This window comes from Trachypithecus francoisi, unplaced genomic scaffold (genome assembly GCF_009764315.1).
Source record: "Trachypithecus francoisi isolate TF-2019V2 unplaced genomic scaffold, Tfra_2.0 Lachesis_group6, whole genome shotgun sequence".
In the NCBI taxonomy this organism is placed as follows: domain Eukaryota; kingdom Metazoa; phylum Chordata; class Mammalia; order Primates; family Cercopithecidae; genus Trachypithecus; species Trachypithecus francoisi.
In genome coordinates this window covers 95868469-95885352 of record NW_022681471.1, presented here as the reverse complement: position 1 = coordinate 95885352, position 16884 = coordinate 95868469, and the positions used below count along the sequence as shown (strand labels likewise).

General features: G+C 39.9%; 1 non-coding gene across 1 annotated transcript; it reads left to right on the top strand.

Annotated features, from left to right (window-relative positions):
* The first annotated feature begins 15974 nt into the window (after nucleotides 1-15974).
* LOC117078595 lies at nucleotides 15975-16079 on the top strand. Its single transcript, XR_004435044.1, has one exon. It is a non-coding gene; the product is annotated as a U6 spliceosomal RNA (small nuclear RNA).
* Nucleotides 16080-16884: the final 805 nt, after the last annotated feature.

The following is a 16884-nucleotide window of genomic DNA, read 5'->3' as shown; positions in this document are numbered from 1 at the left end:
TAGATCAAAACACATAAAAATCCCACAATTATTTGAGAAGATAGCCTACTGTCTCTCTGTGAAATAAGGGACCAGGGTCCTACACTGGGACCAGAGGAACTGTCTTCAAGACTGTTGTCAAGTCAGAGATGGGACAGTGCAAGGGCAGGTAAAAACACTGAAAAGTTCTTCTACAATTTTAAAATTGCCTTTTTCTTGACTCAACATTTACTTGGTTTCTACAAAATTTTGACTATTTTCCAGAATTCCTACAAAGGTGATTCTGAGCATGTTCACTCATTTCTTGGTATTTCTGTGGAGAAACAGGTCCTTGGTGCTAACTACTTTGCCGTTTTTGCTAACATCACCTTTCCACAATTTGTTTTGGATTCTTCTAGTATTTATTAAGGACTTGCTATGCATCAGGCACCATGTTAAATGTTTTATGTTTATTTAACCCCCATACTAATTTTATGAGGGCAATATTATTATCTGCATTTCACAAAAGAAGAAAAATAGGGAAGATTTGTCCAAGGCAATATTACAGATAGGAAGAGATACACATGAGCTTGAACTCAGATCTGTATGATTTCTAGCCCCAGGCTCTTAACTACTAGGATAAACCAATATACTAAGAAAGGCAGGCATAATAAAAGGTATTAGGTGACCTAATTCTAGACACAATTTTATGCTAAGGGTTTAACTATAATTTGTTTATATAAAAGATGGTTTTTATTTTCTATCTCTCATTCATGCTTTGCATCTGAATGGTGTAAGTGAGTGTGAAGGGTCTCAATAGAAGTAAGAGAAAGAAATATATCCAAGATATCCATCAATAGTCATGCAGGATGAATAAACAAATGTTGATTACTGTTCATGCTAGTGTGTAATGTTTTTATTAAAAGATTTAAGCTAGGAGAATGGCCAAAGTAAATAGAAAAGGCATGAAGGGAGGATGTATGGATACTTGATACATGATTATCCTATTCTTGTGTGTTACCGCTGTTCCTGATTATTTTGATGGAGGACTGTTAAGGAACTGCAAGAGTTGCAGATTTAGACTCCCTGAGTTCAAATTCTGACTCTACTTTTTGCCATCTCTATGACCTTCGACAAATGAATTAATCTGTCTATGCTTCAGTTTCCTCACTATGAGGTATGGGGATAATAATGGTACCTACTTCATAGTGTACTTCAGAATCAGAGAAGCTAGTGAAGTGAATAGCATTAAGAACTGTGTCTGGCACAGAGTAACCATTTTAAAATGTTGGCTATTAGTATTATTATAAAACTAAACAGAAAAAAAGAAAAACACATTTTTTCCCAATAAGATTTTAATGGTCACACTTCATTATCACTTCCCTTTGCTCACTTACTTATCCTGGTGGACCCTTATGGGGCACATGGCACTTTAGAGGCATCTCTTGTTTTGCATTTGACCTTGTTAGGATAACTGTAACTCAAAAAAGAAAAAAGAAAATTGAATGACTTTGCTATCATACTTCTTCCTGACAACTTCTTCAATTCTCCTTCATTTCAAAGAGGATGAAAATGTACAGACAGGCATTTTTTTTATAACTGAAATTGTACAAACATCCCTTATACTTGTACTGAAAGTTCCATTTTCATTTAACGTTTTATTTCCTTCTGTGTAATTTTAAGTTTACAAAATCTCAGATAACATTAATCTCAACAGAATTTTGTTAATGGTGTTACCTCTGGTCCTCCAATATGATGAAGCTAAAATATAAATAGATGGAAGTCTTTTTATGAATTTTTATTTGAAAGTGTCTTGGGGATCCCATGGACATGAGGATTTATATTGTTTTTCCACTGTGATACATATGAAGGATGATGTTGATGAGATTAACACAGTCCTATGGACTCATCTAAAAATTCCTGTGTGTGCTAACAGATGGTAATCTTCATATTTCCTCAAGAAGTCATTTAGGAATGCCAGCAAATAAGTGTGACATTATTGTTTTTAAATAGATTTTATATTTTAGAGCAGTTTTAGGTTCACAGCAAAGTTGAGCAGAAGTTACAGATATTTACCATATATTTACACATAATATCTTTCCCCATTATCAGTATCACCCACCAAGGTGGCACATTTATTGCAATTGATGAACCTGTGTTGATATATCATTATCCCTCTACGTTCATGGTTTACATTAGGGTCCCCTCTTGGTGTTGTACATTCTATGGGTCTGAAAAATGAATAATGACATATGTCCATCATATGTCAGTATTATACATGGTGGTTTTATTGCCCTAAAAGTCCTCTGTGCTCTGCCAATGTGGCACTATTTTAACAAATAAATTTGACCTTTTTCTTAGTCACACTACAAAAAGCAAATCCTTCGAACATGCTGAAACTTTATAGTTAGTGATGATACTGACAAGAAACCTAAGAAGTGACTCTGAGTCATAACGGACCCTGAGATCAAGAACCAGCTAATTTGCCAAAGTGCTTCACTTTAAAAAAGAAGAGAGTGGTGATCAGTTGCCCAAAATCACACAGTGGTGAGCAACTCCAGGGACACTTGACTCCGGGCTTAGTTATTCAGTCCACAGACACTTATTGAGCTTCTTCTGTGTCTAAGGCCTCTTGCCCAACAAAATGGTGAACAAGTCTCCACCTACTTCAAGGATTGGGAGAGTAGAGAGTGGAAGGGGAACAACTGGTGAGTAAAGCATCAGTTATGTAACAGTATTAAGGTGGAATACAAAAGTTGGTAGAAGCACAGATTAGGGGAATCAAACTGGAATTTGTAGTAGGTTTGAGGAAGGCTGCCCAGAAGAGGTGATATCTAAGGTAGACTTGAAGAATGAATGGGAGTCAAGTCATATTTGGCCAATTGATAATTGATATTAAGGTAAGACTATGTCCAAAATTGGCATCATAGAGAAAAAAATAGCCCTTTTACAATCCTCCTTTTGTAACCTTAGCCAGAGTTAGAACCTTTACTGGGTAATGATAAACAGTAATACTCAGTGGTTTATTGTTGTTAATTTTTAAGCATATCTGTATTACAACTTCATGTGATTCTTTCAGTGATTTCATGAGTAAGGAAGAGCAGGTATGATCAATGTCTCAAAGAATGACCTAAAATAAATTTGGAAGTAAATAAAGTGAAACCACAGTGGATGTGACTCTTGATTTTTTCTTTGAGATATGAAATAGCCTTTGGTTGCTCAAACACTCACTGACCGTCTTGTGGAGTAAAGTTTGGTCGGTTGGAGAAGTGAAAAATGCCTTATCAGTCATGTCAGTCGATGTTCTACCTATGACCACTTTGTATTCTGATCAAACTACTTCACCTACAGCCTGTGACCCTACATCCACAGGATGAGCCTATCTTTCCTTTGGTTGAAATAATTGACTAGGATTGGATACTTTGATCGTGGTTCTATAAAGCAGTGCTATACAGATAAGATTTAATTATTGGGCCCAACTTTTTACCCTTCTGTTTTAGTCTGTTTGTGTTGCTATAAAGGAATACGTGAGGCTAGATTATCTATAAAGAAAGGATATTTATTTGGCCTATGATTCTGCAGACTGTACAGGAAGTGTGGCACCAGTATCTGCTTCTAATGGGGACTTCAGGAAGCTTCCAGTCATGGCAGCATCTGCTTCTGGTGAAGGTTTCATGAAGCTTCAGGGAAGGGGAACAGCTATTACATGGTGAGAGTGGAGAAAAAAGAAAGAGAAAGGAGATACCAGACTCTTTTTAATAATCAGATCTCTTGGAAACTAATGGAGTGAGAACTCACTCATTACTGTGAGAACAAGAGCAAGCCGTTCATGATGGATCCACCCCCGACCAAAATATCTCCCACCAGACTCCACCTCCAACACTGGAGATCAAATTTCAACCTGAGATTTGGAGGGAACAAATATCCAAATTATATCACCTTCCCTTGCACCCATAGTCTATGGTCTCATTATGGGCAGAAAGTACTTTCTCACTCAGGACTTTGGGCTTGCTATGTGACTTGTCTTGGCTAATGGCACACAGGCGGAAGTGCCAGCCATTCTGAGCCTACGCTTTAAAAGGCTTTCTGTGTTCCTTCTCATCCTCTTGTGCCTCTGTCATCTCACGATAAAAACTTCTCTTGGATAACTTCTGCCCTGGAGCCTGAGTCTTAGAGTAAACACATGTGGAGCAGAGCTGCCAAGTTAAGTCAGTTAAGTTTAGCTGACACCGGTTGACTCACAGATCCATCAGAATCAATGGTTCATATCTTGCCCTTGATGTTTGCAACTAACTTGATGGAAGATCAGTAGATGTTGTCCTCTTGACCTGAAACCTAAGGTACACTTTGTGGCTTGGACTGCCATTTTGGGCTACAGATGAGTATGTAGAGGAAGTCAGTCTACAGAGAAAGACAGGAAGTGAAATATACAAGTGACAGAGACAATCATCTTTGCTTCCAGCTGTTCTCTAGATTTAGCTTCCACAAGGCAGGGAGCCATAAGGGTAGGTAGTGGCCTTTGGACTGGCTGACATTCTCATCTATGAGAGGACTGGTTGTTATTGGACTGTCTTGCAAAAACTGGGATACCATATGGTTTCTTGAAATTAGGCAGAATTACTAGCAGTAAGACTGAGGAACAATGTTAAAGTATGGTTTCTGCAAGGTTGTCTTGAAGCCGAGTCACCTTAAAACAAGGACAGCATCTACAGGGGATCAAGTTTCCAGAGATGAGTAAAGGAGATGCAAGAGGCAGCTGTTATTTTGTCTGTACAGTTTTCTTTTTCAGGTTTACTCTAAAAATGTTCCTGTGAGAAATATACTGCCTTGCCTAACTTCTCTTTTCAGCTTAAATTGTACCATCCCTAGCCAGACTCAGAGGTGGTCAGTCTTAATACCATGTCACTCTACCTTCCCTCTCTCCTCATCACAAAGTAAATTGAACCAAGGAGTACTTCTGCCTGACCCAAAGGAAACCAGTCCATGTGTCTTCTGTGGGGCTCAATCTGGTTACAGGGGTGTAAAGATCTGGCAAGCAGACTAACTCATCTGCTTGGCTGCAGTGATTGGTTCAGTCTTAATATAGGGCCCCAGCCAGGGCAAGCATAATCCTCTCTAGGGTTTTTCTTCCAGAAGGTTGAGGAGAGACTATTATTTCTACTCTGATGGCTGAGCTGGCAGCATTTGAGGGAAGAGCTGCTAGTGACTATTTTGATGCTATCAGATGAGAACCTAAGGATTAATTCTGACAGATGCAAGAAGTATGGTGAAGAAGAAGGAAGGTGGGAGGGAAGAAGGGAGAGACAGAGGAAAGAAAATGAGAGGGCGCTGAAAATAGTGCCTGAACTCCTGGATACAGCCCTGCTAAAGCTAACTCTATCCCCTGGTTTTGACAGGTGCTAGTCCAATAAATGCCCTCTTCTCGTTTTCTTAAACTGGTTTGAGTTAGGTTTCTATCACCTCTAACAGACAGTCTTGATGAATCCAGAAGGACCACTGAGGTAGAGAGGAGGCAGCCCATTGTGGGGACTAGGTCTTCTTCACTGGCACAGAGCTCAGCCCCTTAAAATACAAGAGAGAAAGGCTGCATAGATTCCTCTGAAATCAGAGAGTAAAGTGTAAAATCGTGAAGGAAACCAAAGCAAAAAATATCAGGCCTAATTCAATTTACATTATTAGGTAAAGGTTTTTATAAGACTTTTAAGACCTGCTGTAATTTCATAATGTCTGTGGTAGGTACTGCTCAAAGTAAACTGCATGGATTCAAATCCCACCTTCAGTATTTACTAACTGTGAATATTAACCTCTCTGAGAGTAGCCTCATCTCTAAAATAGGGATAAAAGTAGTGCCTATCTCATGCAGTTGTTGCAAGAAATAAATGACTTAATTCATGCAAACTTTTAGAAGAGCATTCAATAAACACACAATAAGTGAAACTGTTATTATGAGCTGTTTTTATTTCTCACATTTGTTACCTTGATTTGTGAGAGGGATGGTGTATTTGTGTAGGCTCAAGAAGGTGGGATGATGAACAACACAGGTGAGCAAATCCCTAAGGTTTCTGGGAAAGAGGAAGCAGGTAAACTGTGAGTGAACCAGAACTCATAAATATCTCTGGGTGTTCATTCTGGCTTAAGGTATTTGGGAATCAGTTATCTATAATGTACAGGTAAAGACATTGAGGACTAGAGACTGATGTGCTCCAGGTTCATCAGAAGTTATAGGCAAAGCTGAGACTTGAGCCCAGATCTTGTGACCTTAATTGGGCACCCTTTCCAGTTCAGCATAGTATGAGCAATGTGAAGGCAGGGACTGTATTTGTTATCCTGAGGGTTTGAAGAAATTTAAATGGAATGAATGATTGAATGAATGAATCTGGTCCAAAATGACTCTTCTGGTCACAAATGCTATTTAACAAATTATTCCAACCTTAGTGGCTTAAAACAATAACCATTTTATTATGCTCATGGATTTGGGGTGAGGAATTCATGAAGAGCTCAAGTAGGCAATTTTCATTTGAGGTCTCTCATGCAGTTACAGTCAAATGACATCTTGATTCAGTTGAATGTTCAAGATTGCTTAGTCATGTTACTGGCAGTTGGATAAGGGTTGTTTGCTGTGAGCTCAGCTGAGGCATCTGAAGCATCTATACACGGCCTGTTCATGTTGGACTTCTTACAGGATGGCTCAGGACTCCAAGCAAAAGTGTTGCAGTGGCAAAGTGGAAGCTACCTTTCCTTTTCGGACTTACCCTTAGAAGTCACATAACATTACTTCTACTGTATTCTGTTGGGTACAAGTGAATTGCAAGCTTGCAAGGGGAGAGGACATCGATTGTACTATTAAATAGGTAGGGTGTCAAACAATTTATGGCCATAAAAATAAAACTTCCACAATGACCTTCATTATATTTGTAAGTTATATCCATGTAAATAGACCCTGCAAGGGTGAGACATGATGCTGGTCCTGTCCCAGGTTACCTGATGTTCCTCAGAACATGAGTAACTGAGGTGCCACCTGTTTTGTTTACTGGTTATGGCTACACACCCTCTTTGTGCTGCTGCTTATTTGTATTTCAAGCCACCAGTGAGATATTACTCTTGCCTCTGTATGGCATGATTCTTACTCCTTGCACCATGCCCATATCCATCCTCCTGTTTCTCTCTTTCCCTGGAAGTCAGGCTACACCCTTTGGAGCAGCTATTTCTGAGTGAGGCTGTCACAAGTCCATTTTCCCATCAGAACCCACTCTGAGAGTTCCACTTAGCTCAGGGCAATGCACACCACTTTGGTGCCACTCCTAGTTTTACTGCCTACGTTCAAAGGGTCTCTAGATTAAGTCCCTTTGGTTTAGGAAAATATCCTCGCTAAAGTCTCTTTAATGGAGGATGAACTGGTGAGGTGTAGGAGTGATTCGTGCTACCCACAAAAATGAGACAAAATCCTGAAACGTTTGCTGCTTTTCCTGCAGAAACCCTTCCTAGGGGGACATTAGGGTCACCAAACAATGGTTTCTGAAGATGATGCTGCTGATTCTGAATCTAGTAATTTTTCCAGGAACCACCTAGAAATAAAGCATAGCCCCGAGACTTTTACTGTAGTAAAAATTTTAAAACAAATCAAAACACAAGGAATACAATATGCAGATCAATGCAATAAATCTCTATATTGCTATATTTAATATTTTCATTTTTGAAGGGGTTTGGTTCACTGCCAAAAGAATCTGAAACACTAGAATCCCATTAGTCATTAAGAACCAATTAGGTGGGAAGTTGTCAATTTGTAAACTAATTTTGGACTTATAAGAGAAAAAAATAAACTGAATTATTTTAAGGGACCACAAGCATCTCTCACACTTCTAAGTATAATTATGCCGCAACCAACATAGATAATGCTGCCCAAAATGGAACTTTAAGACTAGACAAAACCTTTTAAGCCCTAAGGAAAATATTTATGAACAGTCTAAAAGAAGAATAATGCTAATTTATAAGGTAGATTGGGAAATGAGAGTCAAAGGAATATTATGTTCAAACTATATGTTATGGCTAGAGTGTTCCTGAAGCTTACAAGAAAAAAAAAAACATGAAATTAGAAAGCTAGTCCTAAGGAATTGAAAAATGCAGTAATTATCTTGGTTGCAGTTAAGGGTACAGGTAATTCATTTTAAGTAACAAACAAACAAACAAACTGTATTTTCCTTCCTGAAATCTCACAGAAAAGCAATTTCAGTAAGATGAAAAACACCAAATTGAAAAAAAAGATTGATTTGGCTTTCCTCATCACCTCATGGACCAAATCAAAGAGATTGTAGAGCTCATTGCCCCAGTTGTGAAAAAATCAGCTGGCCAAGAGAAACGAGTCCTCCCAAAGCAAATTCAGAAACAAACTAAAATTGGTATATATTTTTCTTGATTCTTTTTCATTTGAGAACAAAGAACCTATATTGCTCAGATTAAAAAAAAAGAAAAAAAACAGAGAGAATTCAGGAGTCATAACTGAACTGAAGGTTTGATAGAATCAGGGTGGGTCATCAAAGATGGTAGACCTGGGATAAGATACTTGGAAGTCTGTGTTGTGTGTGTCCTTTTGTCTCTGACAGAAAGACACGCAGTATGCTTCATGGGGGGAAGACCTGTAGCTTTCCTAACTTTTGCTGGCTTCCTTGTGTTAGCAAATAATTAAGAGTCGTTACTATAAGATGTGACACTCTTATTAAGAATTTCAGAAGTTAGAGGCTTCCTGTAAGTGTCCAAGGGAGAAAAACTTACCTTTGGGTAGTGAAAAATCTGGTCCTTTTTGGAAGATATAATATGTTCAAGAGATTATAGATGCTGCTTCACATGAACTTAAATTGATCCATTTGCAAGTTGAGGCACATGTTAATAGAGGCCATCCAAAAGGTTGGCTGTGGAGGATAAGGCCTATATTGCTTGTTCAAGACTGTGGAGCTGACCCCTGCAGATTCCCCTTGCCTGCTCCTGCTCCCCCTCTGACAGCCCCAGTGGATGGGGTGAGCTGTGTGGCATGGTAGTTCTGGGCTCCGTGGGATCTCATAGGAACCTAAAGCAAGTTAAAGACAGCTTCCCCAGAGCCCATGTCCTTTTAAGAACCAAGCAGAGTATGTCCCATGGCATTTTGAGTGGTTTTTTTTTTTTTTTTGCCTCTAATTTATTTTAAGAATCTATTTACACAGGAAGATCCCTTAAATAACTAACATCCAGCTAACAAGAATCCTTGCTTACAGAAATGGCATCTAGCTCACCTTGTTCCACCTGTTTTAGGCTCTCTTTCTCCAGTAAGATGTCTTGAAGCTTATTTTTGGAGAATTTGAAGTTTAATTTTGGAGTGTTTGTGGGCTCACAGGTAAAGGAAGGAAGGAAGGAAGCTGGAAAAGAGGTTATATTCTAAGGCAGGAACGGGTAGTACTTCTCTGCTACCATCTTTCTCTCCTACTGCTCATTTTTACTTTTTTTGTCCAACTTTGGTTGAAGTTGATAGGCAAACATTTGGGGAGCACATATAGTATTGATTTCGAACTCAAACTTCTCTGGACTCTAGTTACATAGATCTAACTCCTATACCATACCTCTACTTGGACAGATCAAAGGCACCTCAAATGCAACACTTCCAATGCAAAAATCATAGTTTATTTATCCCCCAACAGCCACTCTTACTGCTCTTCCTACTGAACTTTCATACAGCAACCAAAGTCAGCCTTTAAATATGTAAATTGCTGATTTCTTTGAGCAGTGTTTTCTAATTCTGATTGTAGAGATCTTTTAGCTCCCTAGTTAACTGTATTCCTAGGTATTTTATTCTTTTTGTGGCAATTGTGAATGGGATTGCATTCCTGATTTGGCTTTCGGCTTGACTGTTGTTGGTGTATAGGAATACTAGTGATTTTTGTACACTGATTTTCTATCCTTAGACTTTGCTAAAGTTGTTTATCGGCTGAAGGAGCTTTTGGGACAAGACTATGGGATTTTCTAGATATAGCGTCATGTCATCTGCAAACAGGGATAATTTGACTTCCTCTCTTCCGATTTGAATGCTCTTTCTTTCTTTCTCTTGCCTGATTGCTCTGGCCAGGACTTCTAATACTATGTTGAATAGGAGTGGTGAGAGAGGGCATCCTTGTCTTGTGCTGGTTTTCAAAGGGAATGCTTCCAACTTTTTCTCATTCAGTATGATGTTGGCTGTGGGTTTGTCACAGATGGCTCTCATTATGTTGAGGTATATTCGTTCGGTACCTAGTCTATTGAGAGTTTTTAACATGACGTTGTCAATTTTTTTTTTTTTTTTTTTTTTTTTTGAGACGGAGTCTGGCTCTACCGCCCAGGCTGGAGTGCAGTGGCCGGATCTCAGCTCACTGCAACCTCCGCCTCCCAGGTTTACACCATTCTCCTGCCTCAGCCTCCCGAGTAGCTGGGACTACAGGTGCCTGCCACCTCGCCCGGCTAGTTTTTTTGTATTTTTTAGTAGAGACGGGGTTTCACGGTGTTAGCCAGGATGGTCTCGATCTCCTGACCTCGTGATCCACCCGTCTCGGCCTCCCAAAGTGCTGGGATTACAGGCTTGAGCCACCGCGCCCGGCCTGTCGAATTTTATTGAAAGACTTTTCTGCAAATACCATTCGACCCAGCAATTAGTTACTGAGTATATACCCAGAGGAATATAAATCGTTCTATCATAACGACACATGCACACATATTTATTGCAGCACTATTCACAATAGCAAAGACATGGAATCAGCCTAAATGCCCATCAATGGTACAATGAATAAAGAAAATGTGGTACATATATACCATGGAATACTATGTAGCCATAAAAAAGAACAAGATCATGTCTTTTGCAGGAATATGGATGGAGCTAAGGGCCATTATCCTTAGCAAACTAACACAGGGACAGAAAACCAAATACTGGATGTTCTCACTTATAAGTGAGGGCTAAATGATGAGAACACATGGACGTATTGAGGGGAACAAAACACGCTGCAGCCTACCTAAGGGTGGAGGTTAGGAGCAGGGAGGGAACCAGGAAAAATGACTGATGCATACTATGCTTAATACCTGGGTGATGAAACAATCTGTACAACAAAGCCCCATGACACAAGTTTACCTATGTAACAAACCTGCACATTACCCCAAACTGAAAATAAAAGTTCAAAAATAAGATCAAATGAGGGAAAATATATATGTAAATCAGAGCATGTCCTTGGTCTGCCTAAAACCTTTGTATGGCTCTCAGTGGCTCTAAGAATAAAGATCCAAATCTATTTTAAAAGTCTCTTGGCCGGGCGCGGTGGCTCACACCTATAATCATCCCAGTGATTTGGGAGGCCGAGGTGGGCGGATCACGTGAGGTCAGGAGTTTGAGACCAGCCTGGCCAACATGGTGAAACCCTGTCTCTACTAAAAATACAAAAATTAGCCAGGCTTGATGGCATGGGCCTGTAATCCAAGCTACTTGGGAGGCTGAGGCAGAAGAATTGCTTGAGCCTGGGAGGCAGAGGTTGCAGTGAGCCGAGCTCGCACCACTGCACTCCAGGCTGGGCAACAGAGCAAGATTCCATCTCAAAAACAAACAAACAAAAAAGTATCTTATGACCTGGCTCCACCGTACCTTTCCAGATTCATCACAACTTCCCTCATCTGGGTTTTCCAGCAGCAGACAGTAAGACAAAGTTTGGTGTACACAGTGTTTATTAATGAATGCCAATATATGTGAAAGGAAAGGAGAAGGAAGCAGAATGGAGCAGAGGAAGAAGTTGAACTTCAATGCAGGGCCAAGAAAGCCTTGGCCAACATAATGGGGAGCTCGAAAGTGAGTTTTGCTCATCACAATTATCCTGCTTCAGGCCTTTCTATCTTGCCTAACATGTGTTTGGCATGAACTTGGGCAAAGTGGGTCTCTTCAGCCCTGGTCGATGTTGGTGGAGCTGACAGCTGGCGTAAGTTCTTCCCTGGAGGGGGATCTACGTGACCCCTCTCCATGTGTATCATGCCCTTCAGCACGTGCTCCAGCCGTACTTGATTTCTCCACTTTCTCAAAACTCACAGAGCACTTTCCTCCCCTCAGTCCTTTGTGTCTGCTGTTCCTTTTTCTTGAAGCACTTCTCCTGGCTCCCCTTTCCCTGAATTCTATGACCGTGGGCAAGACGTTTTTTTCAGATATCAGCAATAATGAGTAAAGAGTTACTTCTACTCATAGCACATCTCATAGTTTGTAATTTGTGCTTTTTAGGGGAGTAAATCCTTCGACTCATTATTTTGCATAATTATTTGTGTGTTGCTTATGTCTCCTGCTATACTATAAGCTCCATGACAGCAGAATTGTGTATATTTTATCTTCAGAGACTAGTGTGGGGTACCTAGAATATAATAAATGCTCCATAACTATTTGTTGAATGAATAAATGGATGAATGATTAAAAAGTAACCTGGGGGCTCTGGGGTCCTACTGAAGGAAGTACCAGGAGCGGGAGAAGCTTACAGGTGGAAAGATGGAACCACATTCAACTAATATAGAGAGCTGGCTTCTTAACAATGATGTTTTCCATTCAGACCTAATGTTGTTGAACTGAGCATACATTTAGGATCTGGCAAGCCATTTTTGAGCAAGAATGCAGGTCAGAATTTTTTCTTAGCACTACGGCTCATGGGCAATTCTGTCCAGATTTTTACCATTATGCCTATTAGAAAGTGTGACAATCTCTAATCTCCCTTTCAAGAATTTCTTGAGATCAAGAAGTCTAACACCCACAGTCTGACTAGTCCTGAAATCAACCAGATTCAGGTCCTTACATGGATGATCTAGCCCCACAGGAACAGAAAGATCTTAAACTGCTTACCTAGGTCCTAAAACCATGAGGTTCAGCCTGGAAGTTCATTTGGACCCATCTCATGGACAGGTTGGGTAGAAAGAAGTATAGTTGCCATCAGCCCTGCATGGGCTGGGCTTGGTAGAATGTGTTCATGTGGGAATTCTTTCCTAGCATTTCCCAAGAAACTTAGATATTTTCCCAAATCCAGGATCCTCAGGAAAATCAGTTGAGAAATCAGAAAAATGAGAAAATATATTATAATATTATAATTCCTTGATAAGAATTAAAGCTTAAAAATCAACAAAGAGATGTTACTGGTTGTAAGGAATCTGCTGACCTCGAATGGAAGGCAAGAGCAGGAAACACTGGAATTCTGAGCAGGAGGTTAAGTGATCAGTTTCAGGGCAGGAACACAGAAGAGAAATGGTTACAGTTGAATCAGTCAGTCTTGCCTGTAGCCGTTGCCATCTAATATGTGAGTAGCTGTGGGCCTGTCTGCTGCCAATGGTGAATAATTCTTGCAAATGAAATAAACATTAGTCAGTTATATGCGTAGAATACTTTAAACCAATCCTTTGGGTCATGTTCCAAGAAATAAAAAATTTTAGGATCAAAATAAGTCCTTAAATTGGCAATTTGATATGTGATTTTATGTCATGCTGTTAAGCTTGGTAGGATATACAAACACATTATTTGAATACCACCCAATAATGTTCATTGCCATTTTTCAGTTTGAATATCTGCTAATAGCTACAGGTCTTTGTAAATATTACAAACTTAATATTCTTATTTATTAAATATATATTTCAGATATCAGCCATACTGGGTAAAGTATGAGTGATTTTGGAAATACTTCAGGAAGAGCTTGTGATTTTAAGAATTCCTGACAATAGCCAGGTATTCTGATTTCTCATTTCTGAATCCCAAAGATTAATAACTGTTAGAAATGTGGAAGCACTAACCAACATGAGCCCCAAGCACCCCCAGGCTCACTCAGCAGCAGTCTTTCTTATCAGTTTCCTCATGTAGGCCTCAGTTTTCTCATGTAGGCTCCAGGTAGGTGGCTAAATTATTGGGAACTAAGGACTTTATTTCAACTTGGAGGTTACTTCACTGTTTTACCTCTGGATGCCATCCTGAGCTCCATTTTCCTTGACTAAGGCCTACTCCTCCTGCCCAGCTTTTCCTAGAGTCACCAAGGAGAAGAGCAGTGGACATTGCTCTTCATATCCTTCGTGAAGAGTGAGTTGTTGCTTTATGCCAAACAGGCTACCTGAAGAATTGTATGCTAGTTATTTTCTATTTGTGCCTCTCTCCTGGCCCCAGATCCATGCTCTCTCTGCTTCTCTGCCCTGCTGTGTGTCACAAGTTGCTGACTCTGGCAGACTGCCTCACCTGGACTCCCTTTGGGTTAGATTTTGGCCCAGAGACTTAATCCAACCCACTGCCTGTTTTTGTAGATAAAGTTTTATTGAAACACAGCCATGCTCATTTGTCTCTGTATTGTCTATGGTTGCTTTTACACCACACTAGCAGAGTACAGAACTTGTAACAGTGAGAGTATGGCTCACAAAGCCTAAAATATTTGTTACTATACCTGGCTTAGGCCAATGTGAGGTGAAGCTCCAACATTAGATAAGAGAGTGGAAGCTTCTGCTTGATGTTCAGCTCTGGAAGCAGCAGTATCTCTCCTGGCCTACGGCTCTTACCAGGAGGCCCCTCCCCATAGCTCCATCTCTGAGCTGGAGGCCTAAGAATAGTGATGGCTTCCTGCTGCTGTTAGTCTCTGGGTGACTCAATGTCCCTTCCTTGTTCTCTTAATTCTGCTCAGAATTTTGTAAGTAGACCTTAAAGTGTCTTTATTTGCACCATCTGAAGTGATTGTTTTCCTGCCAGAATCTGACTAATGCAACTTGACTACATGCCTCACTTTGGCCACTTACTTGAGTAGACCCCCTTGGCAAGGGATGCCAGTCTAGGTTGAGCCAGAGTCTGACGTACCACCACAGGCAAGGTGATTTACCTCTTGGCTAGCCTAGCAGTCCTTTTTTTTTTTTTTTTTTTTTTTTTTGAGACGGAGTCTTGCTCTTTCGTCCGGGCTGGAGTGCAGTGGCCGGATCTCAGCTCACTGCAAGCTCCGCCTCCCGGGTTCACGCCATTCTCCTGCCTCAGCCTCCGGAGTAGCTGGGACTACAGGCGCCCGCCACCTCGCCCGGCTAGTTTTTTGTATTTTTAGTAGAGACGGGGTTTCACCGTGTTAGCCAGGATGGTCTCGATCTCCTGACCTCGTGATCCGCCCGTCTCGGCCTCCCAAAGTGCTGGGATTACAGGCTTGAGCCACCGCGCCCGGCCTAGCCTAGCAGTCCTTACTGATGAATTAGGGTCCTTAGTCCAGGCTTTGCCCTTAAGAATAGTTTATCCCTTTCTACTGTTGAACCATCTTCAAAGTCCTAGCATGCTCTGTGGTTGACTCTTATACAAATTATACAAGAAAACAGGAAGTTTCTTTATACTTTTTTCTAGTAAAATATGATGAGTTTAGAAATCTCTTTGAGTTAGGTTGGTATCTGGATTAATTTTTTCTAAATGGGAGTTGAAATAATTTCTTCTTTCAAGTCTTATCAGAAACACAGGTTAGTCTCCATCTATATTTGTAGGATTTTAGTTGGAATGGGAATACCATGACATCAACTTTAAGTCTGGCATTTTGTATTTTTTATTTGATGCAGTGATTTTCAAATCACTACCCAAATAATACATGGCTGCTGGCATGTCTATCTCTGGAATTTATATAAGAAACTTTTTTTTTTTTCTTTCTTTGCAATGTTGACTATCACCCAGGTTGCCCCCAAAGCTTTCTCAAGAATAATAATATAATTTTCACATTTTCAGTTATACTTGCTATCTGAAATAGTAACTACAGAATATGAATTTGATCAAGGAAGGTTATGGAAAAAACAACATTTGAAAAATGAGAAATCCCCAAGTATTAGAGTCATATATGGTGCTATTGACTTCAATAATCTTACCTCCCATCTTCTTTCTGCCTCTCTGTTGGACTATGTATAAATTTCCCTATACAATAATTAATTTAAAAAACAGACACCCCCATTCAAGGGGCATTATATAATAATTTTAGGAATGTATGTGCTACATCTATAGTATTGGTGGTTAGATTATTACTTATGAGTTTGTGCTCACTTTGGCAGCACATATGTACAAAATTGGAATGATACAGAGATTAGCATGGCCCCTGGGCAAGGATGACATGCAAATTCATGAAGCATTCCATATTTTTTAAAAAACTGATAAAATAGGCCACTAGCTAGATTAAGAAGAAAAGAGAGAAGATTCAAATAAACACAATCAGAAATGATAAGGGGGATATTACCACTGACCCCACAGATATGCAAACAAAAATCAGTATTATAAACACCTCTATGCACATAAAATAGAAAATCTGGAAGAAATGGATAAATTCTGGACACATATACCCTCCCAAGACTGAACCAGGAAGAAACTGAATCCCTGAATAGTCCAATAATAAGGTCTGAAATTGAGGCCATAATAAATAGCCCACTGTGATGGTTAATACTGAGTGTCAACTTGATTGGATTGAAGGATACAAAGTACTGATCCTTGGTGTGCCTGTGGGGGTGTTGCCAAAAGAGATTAACATTTGAGTCAGTGAGCTGGGAAAGAGAGACACACCTTTAATCTGGGTGGGCACAATCTAATCAGCTGCCAGCGTGGCTAGAAGATAAACAGGCAGAAAAATGTGAAAAGAGAGACTGGCCTAGCCTCCCAGCCTACATCTTTCTCCCATGCTGGGTGCTTCCTGCCCTCAAACATCAGACTCCAAGTTCTTCAGTTTTGGAACTCGGACTGGCTCTCCTTGCTCCTCAGCCTGCAGACGGCCTATTGTGGACCTTGTGATCACGTGAGTTAATACTTAATAAACTTTATATATACGACAGAACTAATGGAATATATATATACTTAATAAACTCCTATATATATATACATATATGGTACAGAACTAATAGAATATATATATATATATTCTAGAGGTACAGAACTGTCCTTCTGGAGAACCCTGACTA